This window comes from Rhinatrema bivittatum, chromosome 3, assembly GCF_901001135.1.
Source record: "Rhinatrema bivittatum chromosome 3, aRhiBiv1.1, whole genome shotgun sequence".
NCBI classification, from domain to species: Eukaryota; Metazoa; Chordata; class Amphibia; order Gymnophiona; family Rhinatrematidae; genus Rhinatrema; species Rhinatrema bivittatum.
The window spans coordinates 401,944,300-401,961,736 of NC_042617.1; positions in this window are offsets into that span (position 1 = coordinate 401,944,300).

Sequence of the window (17,437 nt, forward strand, 5' to 3'; positions counted from 1 at the left end):
AATAGACATTGATGAATGTGCCTCCCATCCCTGCAAAAAAATAGAGCTACTTGCTGTGATGTGATTGGCAAATTTGGCTGCAGCTGCTCGCCAGGTAAGTGGTCAGGTGCTGTAGAAGTAAGGCTTTTCAGCATACATTTAAGGAGAAAAAAAAATGTGTTCTGCTACTGTTAGAGAATGTAAGATTTAGAATTACTTCATTAAAACATAAGCAATGCCCTTATGTTCCTCCACAGATTTTTCTATTTAGACTATCTTTTTTTTTTTTTTTTTAGAAAAGTGTGAATCCCAGACAATGTGTGTCACATATTAATGAGCAAAAAGGTGTCATGAAGAACTTATGAAATTATCAATTCTAATTACAGCAGAGTCTGTGGTGAGATCTGCATTTCAAGTTAATTAAAGCAGTAGTAACAACCAGATTCTTCAGAACATCACCTTGACTCCTTGTGTCTTTTTGCATCCATTTTAGGTCCTATTTCTATAAGTCTTCTTTCCTTTTAATATATTTTATATACATATTTTTAAATGTTTTAGAATATAAAATTATAAAACTCTCTGATTTTGTTTTAATGTTCTTTTGACTCTGTAGTTTTCAATAAGGTTTTATGCTTCATGTGTAATTGGTGGATGTCTATACTAATATTGATCAAACTCAGTATAGCAGAACCTTAGTTTACTCTTATTCACAGTGATGAAATTAGTTAATATGAGAATCTTTCATGCTTTTGTTTTAATCTAAAATAACAATTTGCTAGTAATGCTCTCTTAAACAGCCTGCTAGTTCTATTATTCAAATATGGAACAATTGTGTTTGCTTCTCATGTATCCATCAACTATTTTTTAAACTGCATATGACATGACATGACAGGGAGCAAAAGAGAGAAAAGCATTAGCAATCACACTAGGTTCCTTGAATTTTTAAAGACGAGGGAAGTTTAAGAATATAAGAGAAGATACTGCACAAATAAGTTTGAGACAAGGTCAATGGCCATTTAGGAACTATACTGTATATTTTCTGCAGGGCCTTGATTCAGTATTCTTTTTCATTAATCTGCACAAGTATGCATTAAATTTAGTTTTATATTCTAGATCTGTTTCTGAATAGCTGAGAAATAATTAATGTAATGCACGGAACTGACCAGCTAATATATTTATTTATTTATTTATTGTTTTTGTTATACCGAGTTTCATGATAGGCATCACATCAACCTGGTTTACAAATAACAAGGAGTGTAAAGCATAATGTAACGTAAAAAACAATATTTTCAATAAGAACCTTGAACTTTAAATACAGTAAATCAGAAAAAGGGAGAGGGAAAGTTACAAAAAAACAAGGAAAATAAACTGGGGATGGAAGGGGAGAAATTGAACAGCACAATATTTACATTTCAGCCTATTGATACATTAGAATAGCAAGTGAAAAAATAAGACTATGAAACGGTACATAGGTAATCAAATGAATAAATATGACACAGTTGTGAATGGTAATAGTATGATAAATATTCAGCAGGAATTAGTGAGTATAATATAATAATATACTGAAAAAAATATACTGAAAAAAAGTCCATATGATTATTTATTTATAGACATTTGATATTCTGTCTTTTCCACATATGGCCTCAAGGCAGATTACAAAACAAGTTTTAACTAACAATTGCAATATATTGGTCAATGGTCATTTACAACACAGTAGAATCAAATTTACAGTGGATACCATTGAAAGGCAGGGTATATAACTTAGAGTGAGAGTCCTTACTTGACAGTTCAGGTAAATGAGTCAGAAAGACTAAGCATCTCTGCCAAAGGGACTCTAAGGGAAAGTGTGGACAAAGAATAATGCCTTAGGGTGGGATTTTAAAAGGGTTACGCGCATAAGGTATGGGCGCAACCCTTTTAAAACACCCCTGCACGCGCCGAGCCTATATTGCATAGGCTTCCGATGTGCACAAAGCCCCGGGGCACACGTAAGTCCCGGGGCTTTCTTGGGGTAGGCGTGTTGGGGGGTGTGACGTGGTCGGCGCATCATCGGGAGCATGTCGGGGGCGTGACACGGTCGGTGCGTCATCCGGGGGCAGTGCCGCGGGTGTAGTTTTGGCCTGGGGGCGTTCTGGGGGCATGACCACGACCTCCGGACCAGCCCCCAGATGGAACATGGCGCAGGGCAGCTGGCCCAGCGCGCGCAAAGTTACGCCTACCTCGAGCAGGCGTAACTTGTGCAACAGAGGTAGGGGGGGTTAGATAGGGCCTAGGGTGTGGGTTAGGTAGGGGAAGGGAGGATAAGGTGGGGGGAGGCGGAGGGAATGGGCAGTGCATGCAGGGCTCGGCGCGCAAGTTGCACAAATGTGCACCCCCTTGCGCGCACCGACCCCGGAATTTATAAGATACGCGAGGCCACGCGCGTATCTTATAAAATCCGGCGTACTTTTGTTCGCGCCTGGTGCACAAACAAAAGTACGTGTGCACGCTGTGTTTTAAAATGTACCCCTTAGGTTTTTTCCTTAAAGTGAGTTAACATGACAAGGTAAAGGAGTAGTGGTAACTTATTCCACATTTTTTGCAGCATAACAGTTGAATTGTCAAACTACCTCATTTCAAATTGGTGTTGAAAATTGAAAAAAAACATTATAGTGCCTGCCTGATAGTTATAATCTGAGAAAATATTTATAAATCATATACTGTTTAGATGCACACATAAAATCATGTTATGCACCTTACCAGGGAAAACAGGTTTGAAATCCCATTTCTCCCACTGATGTATCATGTGTAATTGATCAAGTCATGCCACCCTCCATTCTTCAGGCATAAACTTAGGACGTGATTTACTTAAGCTTTTTTCCCATTCTGTATCTCTATGTTGGGATTCCCGGCCACAGACGGCCACGGCCGGGATCTCCCTTACCTTCTGGCTCGCTCCCAGCAGTGTGGACTGCTCCGCTCCACCCCAGGCCGTGTCGGGGCCTCTTCACGGTGTTCTCCCCACAAGAAGGACGCCGCCTGCATCGTTGGGTTGTCTCATCCCCTAGGCACGCGCGCGCGCGCACAACGGCCCAGTTTTTAAAGGGGCCACAGCAGGAAAACTCGGCCTGGCCCCAAATCCCACATCATCATCAAAGGCCTATTTAAGGCCCCTTCAGACCTCCCTGCCTTGCCTTGGCAACAGGTCGAATCACCGAGTAGCTCGTTGCTGATCCTACTTGTTCCTGACGTCTTCCCAGTGATCCTGCTTGTTCCTTTCACCTTCCTGTGTTCCTGTCTGCCTGCCTGTTCCAGCTCCGTTCCTGTGTTCCTGCCTTCCTGCCTGTTCCATCTCCACTGCTGCTTCCATGTTCCAGTTCCTGTTTGCTTGATTCTCTGATTTTGACCTCGGCCTGGCTTCTGGTATCCTTCATCTGCTGCCTGTCCTGATCCTTGGTTTGTCTTCATGCTTCATCTGTCTTCTGCCTACCCTGACCATTGGCCTGCCATCTCATCTCACTCTTCTGCTGCCAGCCTAGGCTCCTTGTTCATCTCTGACTACCCCAGTCTTCAGCCTGCCTCAACTTGGACTGTTCTTCGGATTCCTCTTCGCCAGGAGACCCTCACCTAAGTCCTGCCAGCCCCGGCACCCAAGGGCTGAACCTGCGGGGAACATGGGCTGGTATAGGTGAAGGTCCAGTCTGGTCTCCTAGTTCTGTACCACCTCCCAGCTATGAGTACCATTGCAGGCCTCCCTTCAGTGGACCCTCCTTACACTCTAGCCGGCCCAAGGGTCCACATGCACAACACTCTAGGAAAAACAAAGCTTAGTAAATTGGGTCCTTAGATTTTAAATTCATTGGAACAGTAAACTCCTTATTGTACCTGATTTATAACTCACATTTACATAGAAACATAGCAACATAGAACCAGTCTGCCCATCTGTCCAATTATTTTAACATTATAATTCTCATTGCTTGCTTAGAGATCTCCTGTAGTTATCCCATGTTTTCTCGAATTCAGATACTGTTTTTGTCTCCACCACTTCTACAGGAAGTCTGTTTCCCATATCCACCACCCTCTCTGTAAATAAATATTTCCTAAGATCACTCCTAGGTCTACCCCCTTTCAATGTCTTCTCATGACCCCCTCGTTCTAGAGCCTTCTTTCTATTGGAAAAGCCTTACCTTCTGTGCATGGAAGCCATTGAGATTTTTGAATGTTTTGATCCTATCTCCTTTATCTTCCTTTTCCCTCTAGGGTATACTTGTTTCAATATTTAAGTCTATTCCCATATACTTAAAAAAAAAACCCCACTATAATTGGTCAAGCCACTTCACCTTTAATTCACTTTATCTATGCATTTTAGCATAGATTTGGAAAGGTAAGTAATTAAATCCAAATCCAAAGCAATATAATAAATCCAAATTATAAAGTACATGTTTTCAAACACTGTGCTTGCACTATGGACAGGAAGTAATTTATTGTATTTATTTATTTCATAAATTTCTGACCCACCCTTAGCAGTAAAAACAAATTTCCATTTGTTTTTATTATTTTTCCTATTAAACTAAACTGTTTATGAATACTTTAACTTTCAGCTATTTTCCAGTCAAATGATGGAATAGCTGCCTTTATAAAAGCAACATAGTCATCCTTTGAAGTTCTCCTTAGAGTGAGTTAATATTATGTCAGGAAATGTCTTTGAGACAGACTGCAGGAGGATATTGGTGTTGTGTACTGACGAGAATGTGGAACCCCCTTGTCCGAGGCGGAGTTGGCACTACCTGAAAGAGTGAACCCTCGCAGGTCTCCACCGTTGAAAGGCGAGGCTGGGCTGTTGAAGGGGTCAGCTGGAGCTTCATCAATACTAGCCCCATTCTCCACAGGTTGAGCCCTTGGGTGCGGGGGCCGGCTGGTCTTAGGTGGGCCCCTGCAAAGACAGAGGAGTAACAGCTGGAAGAGTAGTCTGAAGTCAGTCTAAGATCAGAAGCCAGAGGATCATTGATAGCTAGTCCAAGGTTAAAGCCAGGAGAATCACTGAGAGCCAGTCCAAGGTCCAAAGCCAGAGGAATCATCAAGAGCCAGTCCGAGGACTGAAGCCAGAAGAATCACTGAGAGCCAGACTGAGGTCAGAAGCCAGAAGAATCACTAGGGTTGTGCATCCATTTTCCACGTATTTGAAATCTGCAACTTATTTTTTGCTATCTGTTAAATACGTGGGGAGGCGAAATGCATCGCGACTCCCCACGTATTTAACAGATTTCTGTTTAATTCGGCCTAAATAAAAATTTAACCCCCCCCCCACCCTCCTGACCCCCCAAGACTCACCAAAACTCCCTGGTGGTCACATGGCCATCGGCGCCATCTTGTGCTCCTACCATGTGACAGGGGCTGACCAATGGCACCGGTAGCCCCTGTGACATAGTATGGGCAAAGGCTATCGGCGCCATTTTGAGTCCTGGCCTGGCGTCGGACGGCAGGTCGCTCCGGGACCCCCGTTGGACCCACAGGGACTTTTGGCCAGCTTGGGGGGGGCCTCCTGACCCCCACAAGACTTGCCAAAAGTCCAGCGGGGGTCTGGGAGCGACCTCCTTTCACGCCGGCCACCCGATCCCAATACTCAAAATGGCGCCGATCACCACCATTTTGAGACTCAAAATCGCCATCACGCCAATACTCAAAATGGCGCCAATCACCGTCATAGTGAGGGCAAAGATGATCGGCGCCTTTTGGCAAGTCTTGTGGGGGTCAGGAGGCCCCCCAAGCTGGCCGAAAGTCCCTGTGGGTCCAACGGGGGTCCCGGAGCGACCTGCCGTCTGACGCCAGGCCAGGACTCAAAATGGTGCCGATAGCCTTTGCCCATACTATGTCACAGGGGCTACCGGTGCCATTGGTCAGCCCCTGTCACATGGTAGGAGCACAAGATGGCGTCGATGGCCATGTGACAGGAGCTGACCAATGGCACCATAGCCCCTGTGACAAAGGTTATCGGCGCCATGATGAAACTAGCACCGAGGGTGTGAGTGAGTTCCCGGACCCCACCGCTGGACCACCAGGGAGTTTTGGTAAGTCTTGGGGGGGTCAGGAGGGTGGGGGGTTGTAGTTAATTTAGTAGTAACAATTTTTACAGATCGACAACTTATTGAATTCTCCATACTTCCGCATGAAACGGAATTGACCCCCCACGAATACGGATCGCGTACGCAATGAAAACTTTTTGCCTGCACACCTCTAAGAATCACCGAGAACCAGTCCGAGGTCAGAAGCCAGAATATCCATCCAAAGGAATCAGAGGATGGGAACAGGAGCAGGAACAGGACTCGGAAGGCAGGAACAGAACTCGGAAGGCAGGAACAGGAACCAAAGCACCAACGAAGCACAGAAGACCATGCTGAAGTGAAGCAGACTCATTGCCAAGTCGAGGAACATGAAGAGGAGGCTCCTATAAGTAGATCCAGGCTCCTGTCATCATCCTGGAGCCTGGGCTGCTTCCATCGGTGCTGGCCCTTTAAAGGTGCACAGGAGGCACGGCCATGCACCTACGGAGGGTCTGACCCAGAAGGGTTGCCGGCATTGGCCTGCAGCATGGAGCCACGAAGATGGAGCTGGGGACTGCCGCGGGAGGTGGTTCCATTAGCGGCAGCGGCAGCGGCTGCGGAAGAGGATGAGGCTGGTGGCAAGCGGCAGGGCTGTCTCCCTGCTGTACTCTCGATGCCTGTGACCGTGGTAAGGGGGGCCGGTCGCGGCCATCCGTGGCCTGCACGTTTAACAATTGGGTCTGGAGTCCCTCTCATCTATGCAGAAAGACACTTACTGACATGATTAAGGGTACATTTGTCTGGGTCTCTGAAGGGAGTCTTAGTCACTATGAGAGTGAGTCTGGATCCTTTGTTCTTAATTTCAAAATCAGTCATGTCTACAAGTGTTCTTCATGTTGTTGCAGAACATCATCATATGAAAACCAAAGTTCTTTGCCATTGCCATTGTAGTCTTACAGTTAATGAGACCTCATATACTGTGGCGGGCTTTTCATACAGTAGCCTCGTAAAGCCACTATGGAGGGTATGCGGTGATTTAATGACTGTTCCACCGTCTTGATTTTATAATCATCGGTCTCTCGGAAGGTTTGTTTTTGTGACAACAACTTGTGTCAGTTTACAATTTAAAGGCAGTGAAAATTTGCACTTATCGTAGCGAGGTTTGCAGCTGGGATATAACGCTGGCGTTGGCCCGACACGGCTCGTGTTTCTGTGAACCTTCTTCAGGGGCCGTGCTATGCCAATGCTATAATGCAATGAAAAGAAATTATAGAAGCCAAATAGGTAATGACATAGACAAAAACATTTGCTGCATGATACCTACTATTCCCGGTTCTGCCAACAGGTTCCGCTACTAGGCTGCAGCTATTTTCGGGCAGCAGGATCCGCCATCTTAACGCTGTTAGTTATGTACCTACCGCAATGGGCGGGATCGATAAGTAGTGACGTCAAAGATACTGATTTGAAACATTTGGAGCACTAAATGAGCGATGACCACTCAACAGAATCATTGAGACCTAAAGGAGATTGTGAGGCTAAAGTGTAAATCCACCACTGTTCACGAAAATTCAAAAAATGATTAGAATCACCTCCGCGAGGATTGGGGGATATCTGTTCTAAGATTGTCCATCGGAGCTGATCAAACATGTGTCCACATTGTACGCAATGATTCACCATGGGTGCCTCCAAATTGACAGTGTTAAGGCGGCTGCGATGCTCAAACAGCCGTGTTTTAATGTTTCTACTGGTGCGTCCAACATATACAAGCTGACAGGGGCACTGGATAAGATAGACCACCCATGAAGAATTACAGGTCGTCATGGATCTTTTGTGATATATGTGGCCCGTTTGGGGGTGTTGCCAAGACGATCCCTCCATGGTGATTGAACACATATCACACTTGCCACAACAGGTGTGACTGCCTTGCAGTCTAGGATTGGTATGTTGGGTAACAGATGCACGCACTACATAGTCTCTCAGATTTTTGCTCCGTTGATATGCAAACATGGGTGATTCAGAGAATATAGGGTGTAATTGAAGAACATGCCAGTGTCTTTTGATACTTTGCATGATGAGATATGATTTATCTGTGTGTGTTAGCACACAGATATCGGTAGTTACAGGTTCACGAGTTTTATATTCCAAAAGGGCTAAACGGGGGGAGTGCCATGCTCTTTTGAATGCTTTATAGACAGCACTATAAGGATAGCCCCTTGAAAAAAATCCCTCTGCCAGTTTTCCTGCTTGGTTTTTAAAATCAATATCTGAAGAGCACAGGCGTCTTAGCCTGAAAAATTGGCTAACTGGGAGACCTTGTTTAAATGCTCTGGGGTGGAAACTGTGGTATCTGAGGAGATTGTTTCTCTCTGTTTCCTTGCAATGGATAGAGGTATGCAATTGTGAGTTTTGAATAGTAATAGAGATGTCTAGGAATGCTATATGTGTGCTGCTATGTTGTGTGGTGAATTGGAGGTCATTATCTATTGTGTTGATCCAAACAAAAAATTCTTGTAAAGATGTTGCATCATGTTTCCAAAAAATAAGAAGATCATCTATATAGCGGATCCAAAGAGAGACTGCATCGAACCACCTAGATTGATATATGTGGAGTCTTTCTAATCTGTCCATAACAAGATTAGCGATTGATGGAGCTGCTGAGGAGCCCATTGCTATGCCGTGGGTTTGGAGAAAAAACTGATCCTTAAATGAAAAATAGTTTTTTTGAATGACTAATTTAGCGATTTCAAAAACAAACCAAAATGGGATTCTGGACCCCTCCATATTATTTTTGAGAATTTCTTCAATGGTCAACAAAAGCAAAAAAAATTGAAAAAAAAAGTTGCAAGAGAGAGAGGGGAGAGAGGACGGGCAATCCAACGCTCGGGATGGCCAGTCCCTCACCCCTCCTCCCGAGGCAAGGCGCGAAAAGCAGCCTTGCTCCGGGAGGAGGGGAGAGGGACTGGCCATCCCGAGCGTAGGATTGCCCGTCCTCTCTCCCCTCGCTCTTGCTACTTTTTGTTTCGCTTTACACTGCCAGTCCTGTCTCCCTCCTCCCGGAGCAAGGCTGCTTTCGCGCCTTGCTTCGGGAGGAGGGGAGAGGGCTGACAATCACCCGCCCGCCGGCTCCCGCCTCGATGAGAGCACGCCCGCCCGCCGGCTCACGCCTCGATGACAGCCCGCCGGCTACCGCCTCGATTAACTCGCTCCCGCCTTGAACACGCGCCTGCCAGCTCCCACCAGTAAATTAACTTTTTTTACACTTTTGTTTTTTACACTTTTGTTTTAATTTTCGCCTGCGCCTTGCTTCGGGAGGGGGGAACCATCCACTTCCTGGTACCTGTCATTTCAAATGTCAGTTGAAATGACATTTGAAATGACAGGTACCAGCGCACCCAGGATACTGTATAGGCGCTGTATTAAGCGCGTATACAGTAAAATGGGTTGCGCGGGCCTAACCCTTCGCCTAACGCTTCGAGACGCGGCTTGCATTTGTAAGCAATTTAAATAGCGTATTGAGCGGTATGTGAGCAGGACTGTGTGTGCGGGGAACGAGGGTGCGCCCGGCACTGCCGCACTCTTTCTAACGCGGCCTTGCTGTATCGACCTGAAAGTCTGATGAACTCCTTCCAACTTGGTCTCCTGCAAAGGAAAGAGGTTTGGAACCTACCCAGTGATGTCTCCCACAGGTTTGGAGGAGCTGCAAGAATAGTGTAAATGATTTTACTTCCCTTTTTGAATTAAACCTGTTAATTTATTTATAATAATTTCAGTTGATAAAAAAACACACTTTCAAATGTCATATGTGCATAAACATCAGAAACAAATTTACTTCTCTCTTGTTGTCTCTAGAATTCTAAACTCATAAAACTATTTCCTCTAAAAATTACTTTCAGATAAGCATTATTTTGAATTCAAAGTTTTGCCTTACAGACTTTATTATTTATATTATAACTTTATGAATAGATTCTTTGTGGGTTCTTTTCAGGATTATAATTCAAAAGCTGTTAAGAATATACTTTTGCTGTCTTAGGTAAGTATTAGAGATGTGCATTCGTTTTTCACGATTTAGTCAATGCCAACGACATTGTCTAATTCGTCATTGTTGGGGAAGTTGGGAAAAAGAATCAAAATTCCACGAATTTTCGGGTTAAAGTTGTTTTTTTATTACTGCGCACTAATGGATGTTAGTGCGCATGGACTATCCGTTAGCGCGCAGTCACTGGACATAGTGCGCAGTACATGGCGCCTCACCATACCGCGCACTAACGGATTATTAGTGCGCGCTAGGTACATGACAATGCGCACTGATATATGTTAGTGCGCACTAATGTAAATTGATACTAAATTGATACTTTTTTGTTAATTGAAGGTTGAATATGTATTCCTATTGGGTGTCTTCTTGTTTTTTATTCATTACCAAGGTTACCAACAGCCAAGGTGCTGTTTTTTACAGATTGTTTTATATGGGGGATGGGGAATGGGAATGGGGGATAGATAGAGCTATTAGCTTGAAGTTCTAATCCTACTGTAGTAGTGTGTCTGTGGATATTGTGATTATGTCATCAATCATGTGACTAGAATTTGTTTGATATATTATGCATAATATTCATTTGCATCATTTTTGAATTGGCCACTTAAATTAATAGGTTTATTTTCCCTCCTACTTTTAGTCAATAGGTAGCTATAATAGCTATATAATAAGGGGTGCTCTGCTTATGTGTTGCTTTTGTTTTGTGGGTTTGAGGAGAAAACATCAGTCAATCAGTCATTATAGCTAGCTGCAGCTGTTGATTTGATAGTTAATATTATACAGCCTTTATTGTTATTAATAAGGGGTAGCTGCTAGCTGGCTTAGCTAGCTGATACTAGTATCAGCCTATGATACTAGCAGCCAGCCAGTAGCCATTGCCACTAGCCACAGTAGCATATAGCTACTGCTAGCAGCCAAGTACCACTAGCCAAAATAGCCAATAGCCACAACCAGTGAGCTGAGTTGAGCTCTACTCTTTTTTTCTGTTTCTTGAGTGAGCTCTTCATTCGCAGCATTCCTAGCCTAGGCATAGGCAGGCACCAGCACTCCAGTCCAGCAGCAGGGCTTGCTTATAAAGGACAAGGTGAAGGTAGGTGCTTTGATTGCTTTCTGAACATTGCAGCAGTAGAGTTTTAATAGATTTATAAATATATAAAATTATATAATATTATATTTATCAATATTATATAGATGTATGTGTAATCTACTAGATTTATCACTAATAGTGTTTATAGCTAGCTAGCCATAGCCAGTGACACTAGGCTAATAGCTAGCTTGGCTATTAGCCTAGTGTCACTGGCAGTGGCTATGGCTAGCTATTAAATCCAGTGAGTCACTACTATCAAATCAATTCTACTACTAAACCTATAATTGGCCAATAGTCTGTCCAATATCCTATATTATGTATCTTGTGCTTGGCTTGAGGCTTCTGCTCCTGTGTGTGAGATTTGTGGGTAAGACTTGAAGTGGGAGGGAGAAGTTATTTTAGTTCAAAGAACAGAATAGGCCTGAAAAGGATATGAAAAAATAGGAATAGGACTTCTCTAACCTCAATGCTTGGCTTGCATGTAGTATTAACAGAAAAGCCTAGCCAGTCCTGCCAGGAGGCTAATGTAATGAGTGAACTGAAGTATTGCAGCCTAGTTTCAGTCTCAGTCTGCTGCAGTTTGATGCTCTGGCCAATGCATGGTATAAATTGCAATATAATATATTAGTAAGTATACTATATCAAATTATCAATTGTCAGTGTCACTCACTGACTAATAAATAATCACTATATCCTTCTTTGTCCTGTGGTCTGGGGGTAGCCTTAGCAATAGCTAGCTAGCTAATGCTATTAGTAGGGATGTGCAGAGCAAAATTTTATGTTCATATTTTTTATGTCCGAAAGGGGGTCCCACTTGCGGCCAATATGGACATAAAAAAAATCCAATGAGTTGGGTATATGTACATATGTGCAAAAAAAAAATTTAAACCCCCTCACCCTCCTTAATCCCCCCCCCCCAGAATTACCACAACTCCCTGGTGATCGAGCGAGGAGTGAGGACGTCATTCTGCAATCCTTGGCGAGAAGCATGTGACGTCGGTGGCACGTCGAGTGACGCGGCATCACGTGATTCCCGGCTCGTTCGCGCCGGATGGCTCATTCGGCCCAAAAAGAACTTTTGGCCAGCTTGAGGGGGTCAGGAGGCCCCCCCAAGCTGGCCAAAAGTTCTTTTTGGGCCGAACGAGCCGTCCGGCGCGAACTTGCCGGGAATCACGTGACGTCGGCGTCACATGCTTCTCGCCAAGGATTGCAGAAATGGCGTCCTCACTCCTCGCTCCATCACCAGGGAGTTGTTGTAAGTCGGGGGGGGGGGGATTAAGGAGGGTGAGGGGGTTTATATTTTTATTTTGGCTCAACAATCGCGATTTCCCACATATCGAACATATCTATGTTCGATATGTGGGAAATCCGATCGTTTATGTCGAATCAATTTTTTAAGTAAAAAAAATATATGAGTTGCGTTTTACTAATGCGGTCAATCCGAATGCACACCCCTAGCTATTAGCTCAATAAAGTTTTAAAAATGAATACCAAACTAATTTATTAACTTGTTTAATGTACTATATTTATTATATATTTCTTTGACCACAGGATCATAATGCCCCTACCAGTACCCTCTGGAAAAAAACGTGTTGCTAGTGATAGTGCTACTGGAAAGAGCTGTCTGCCAGTCCCTAGGAAAAAACTGCGATTTTTTGAGAAGAAAGAGGATATAGAAGTGCAAGGAAACTTGTTGCAAGGGAAGGAACGAGCAAAATTTGAGGGAAAGGTGAAAAGATTAGATGAAAGAATGGTGCTACAGAAAGTATTGGATGATGATGATGAATCAGATATTGAGGAGGAGGAGGAGGAGGAGGAGGAGGAGGAGGAGGAGGATGATGATCAGGAGTTTTTGGCTAGTAAACATTCTGAGGAGAAGGAGGAGGAGGAGAACAGAAGCAATGACAATGTTAGTCAGATTGCAAAACAAACAACTACTGCCAGTGCCAGCAGTATTGCTGGTACCCTGTCCCCTACACCATTTGAACATCCACGTGTGACTACTACTACTACTACTACTACTATTTCTACTACTAGTATGAAAATGACAAGTATCCAGCCTAGAGTAAGGAACAGTACAAGGACATCAAAGATTTGGAATCATTATCATGTTGTGGCTGACCAGAGATTTGGACAATGTATCCATTGTAAAAAGATGGTGAGCCGTGGAAGAATTATTGGACATCTTACTAACAGCAACATGAAATACCACCTTGAAAGAGAACATAGAACACTGTTGCTTGCAGAAGAAGCTGGTCCCACCGTGCTTGCCCAGGCTTCAAGTAAAGCAACAGGGAAGCAGCCACAGAAGGAAAGTAGTAGTACTAAAGAAGATACAGATTGTGTGCATCTGCAGAAGCAGCAGTCTCCTCTTCCTCATCCCCAGCAGCAGCGGCAAGCTACCATGGAGCAGATGGGGTGGTGTTCTTCTGCAATGTCACAGAGCAGGAAGCAGGCAATGTCTAAAGTGGGTACATGACATATTGCTCTAATGATTGCTTTGGATGATCAGCCACTGCAGATTGTAGAAAATGAGGGATTTAAGCGGATGCTCCATTATTTCGCCCCTTACTACAAACTTCCTTCAAGAAGTACATTTAGCCGTCAGGTGCTTCCTTCCCTATACAGAAAATGTCGTGCTGAAATGCAGATTATGATGGCAAGGGCAAAGGGGAGGAGCATCCATCTCACCACTGATGTTTGGACTAGTATGAATGCAATGCATGCATATTTGTCTCTAACAGCACATTGGTGGCAGCTGGATGAGGCATTAATACCTGTAAGCACTAGCAGCATTGGCAGTGGCAGTGGCAGCAGCTCCAAAAAGGTTTCGCCAGGATACCATTGGGCTTTACTGCATGCTCAAGTGCTAGACAAGAGACATACTTCAGAAAATATCTTACACGCAATTCAGGGGATGATGGAAAAATGGAATGGGCTCCTTAGAAGCAGTGATATGGAATGCTTAAATGGATTTTTCATTACTGACAATGGTTCCAATATTATTAAGGCTCTGGCTGATGGTAGATTCAACGGCATCCGATGCTTTGCACATACCCTGCATCTGATAGTGAGGGATGCTTTGGGGCTTAGTGGCAAGGAAGGTGGTACTACTAGTTATAGTAGTCAACTCCTGAAGCGGTTGATTGAAAAGTGTCGCAAAATAGCTGGGCATTTCAATCGTAGTGTAAAAAGTGGGAAGCAACTCAGAAAGAGGCAAATAGCAGTTGGCGCACCTTTGCACAACCTTCTTCAGGATGTGCCTACCAGATGGAATTCCACCTATCTTATGTTGGAGAGGTTGTCTGAACAGCAGACACCTCTTCATGATTTGGCAATGGCAACTGCAATTGGATTGGAAAATCCTCTTGGATGTCAGGACTGGACAAACATTACACACATGGTGCATGTCCTCAAGCCTTTCAAAGTATATACTGATGCATTGAGTTCAGCTAATGCCACTTTGGGTGGTGTCATCCCTGTAATAAACTATATGGAGGAGGTATTAGAGGAATTTCTGCATCATCCAGATTTCTCTAAGGAAGTGTTAATGCTTGTTAAATGCTTAAAAGAGCAAGTTGAAAAAGATTGAAACCTCTCATGCAAAGGGATTGCTATATGTTAGCCACGATGTGTGACCCACGTGTGAAAGGCAGTATTGCTCTCAAGAACAATGCTCTTACACACTGGAGAAAAAAGTTGATTAAAATGGTTGAAAACATAATGTCTAACAGGGTCTGTTCCACTGGTAACGATGAAAAAGAATTAGTATCATCCTCTCAGTCTCCAACTCCATCCTGCTCAAGTACTAGTATGATCAGCTGCTCTCCGACCCCTTCCATAACACATCAAAATATGAGTCCTTCCACATTTAATGAACTGCCTGTCATGTCACAAGCAATCGCATCAGCTGTTGGCAGAAGAGTTACTACTACTGAGTCCTACCTGCAGGAGAATGTTTCAGAACTGCATGTTAAGAGTTTTCTGTCTGAGCCAATTCAGAGCATGGACTCAGATCCCTTGAGATATTGGGCACAGAAAGCTTCAATGTGGCCTGATCTTGCAATACTAGCACAGCACTTTCTTTCCTGCCCGCCAACAAGTGTGCAAAGTGAAAGAGTATTTTCAATGACAGGGAACATAGTGAGTCCACACCGTGCACGTTTGTCTCCAGACTTAGTCGAGCAATTGGTTTTTATCAAAACGAACTTTCCACAGCTTGGGTATCCGAACTTTCCCTGTGACTGGGAGGAGTGAGCCTCTTGTCGAGGGCCGAGATCCAAGGTCAAGGGGTGGAAGAGAGGCTTGGCTCTATGCAGCTGTGCTCCCTGCATCGCTTGCTGGGGCACCCGGCCACAAGAGGCAGCAGCGGCCACAACACTGCCGCTGCTGCCTCTTGTGGCCCACAGGAGAAGCCAGTCTGGGAGTCACAAGACATGAACACTCTGTCCTGCTGCGTCTCCAACACAGGCTTCTCACTCCCAGGCTCCTTTCCCCCAGTGTCCACCTCTGAGGCAGGCAAGTCCTCGCTGGGTTCTTCTGCCTCAGCGTCCATCTCCGACAGCATGATTGTGTGAATGAAGTATGAAAGAATTTCAGGCCAATACAATATTAAATTGCACTTACAGTGCACAGAGAGGTTGATGCTCTAACTAAGTAGCTAGTGGCTGTACTAGTAGTAGCTAGCTACTAGCTAGCTACTAGCTAGCTACTACTACTAGCTACTAGTACTAGCTACTACTTGGATATCCAGTTTATATCCAACTAGTAGCTACTACTACTAGCTACTAGTTGGATATAAACTGTTACTGTTATATCCACTACTGTAACAATATATTGATTAACCAAATATATACAAACACCCTTGAGTGTAATAAAAAGAGAAAACTGAGCACCCAGAGGTTGTACATTTCTGAAGGATTTTTTGTTCATGAGTCTGCTTTCTCCTAGTCCTTACTCCTACTTTAGTATCACAAGCATTACATTTTTTGCTTTAAATGGCTGTCTTGGTCATGGAGCAATTTTTGGCATTGACGTGTGAGTCATTGCAGTAGCTTGAGTGCTGCACACACTGCACACAGTGCACAATATTGTATTGGCCAGGTTGAAAGATGTGTGAATGGTCAGTAGCCACGGTTGAAGCCTTGACGTTGGCGCTACTGCTCACAAGTATACAACTTGTGCTAATTCAGCCAGACTGAATGTTGTATGGAAGTGTATGACTAACTTAGTTACTACTAAAACAATGAAATGTGTTGGATTATAATAGACATACATCCGTACATGTCTGCTCTTTGTAATTTAGTAGTACCATACTATATTATTTTGGAATAATTATTATTAGTTAAATGACTAATAAAATAATATATAAAAAAGAACAAACAAACATTTTTAACAATGTAAACACATTTATTTTGTTTAACATATTATTTATATTTAACTATAACCATTGACAGTAGACACATTTTTTTCAAAAAAAATAAAATAAAATAAAAAAAACCAGGCCAGCAGCCCAGGTCAAGGCGAAATATGATGCCTTGACTTCATGATGTTGCAGCAGGGTCAGGCTCATGTGGAGAGGAGGGTGCTGCCACTGGAGAAACCTGCTCTGAAGCAGAGGGAACTGGCACCTCCTCCTCATGAGGCATCTCATGAGGAGGAGAAGCCATTTCCCTCTGGTCCTGAGGGGCCTCCTCCAGGGCTAACAACCTCCTCTCCACATTGCTCACACTGGCCTGCACCTCTCCGACCTTCTGCTGCAACATCATGAAGTCGGCATCATATTTCGCCTTGAACTGCCGTACTTCCTGCAGGATCTCCTCCAACTTTGAATATTGTGCACAGCAGCACTTACAGGTTGGAGGAGATTCTGGAGGAAGTACGGCAGTGCTGGTGCTGGTGCTGGTGCTGGCACTGGCGCTGGCGCTGGTGGTGGTGCTGGTGGCAGTGGTGGGCCGCTGGGTCATGACAGCTTTTTCTTGGCCTGTAAAGAAATTAAAAAAAAAATAATTCAACATGAGACACAGAACTATACATTATACATACATTACATAGTCAGATATGACAAATAAAAAAGCAAATACTGGATGCGTGCGAGCAAGTTTATAAAATTATCTACCCCTTATTTAGTTTATTGACCTTGAGGATTATAGAAAAATGAGGAGTCCATTGCAGGGGAGAAGGAGTGAGGGGGAGAGTGGAGGGATATCAAATATATCAACATAGATTAGAGAGAATACATAATTTGAAGGATTGGAAGGAGAAATAATAGTCAATCTCAGGTTACACAGAATATGATGGTAGGAGATACACTACAAACCT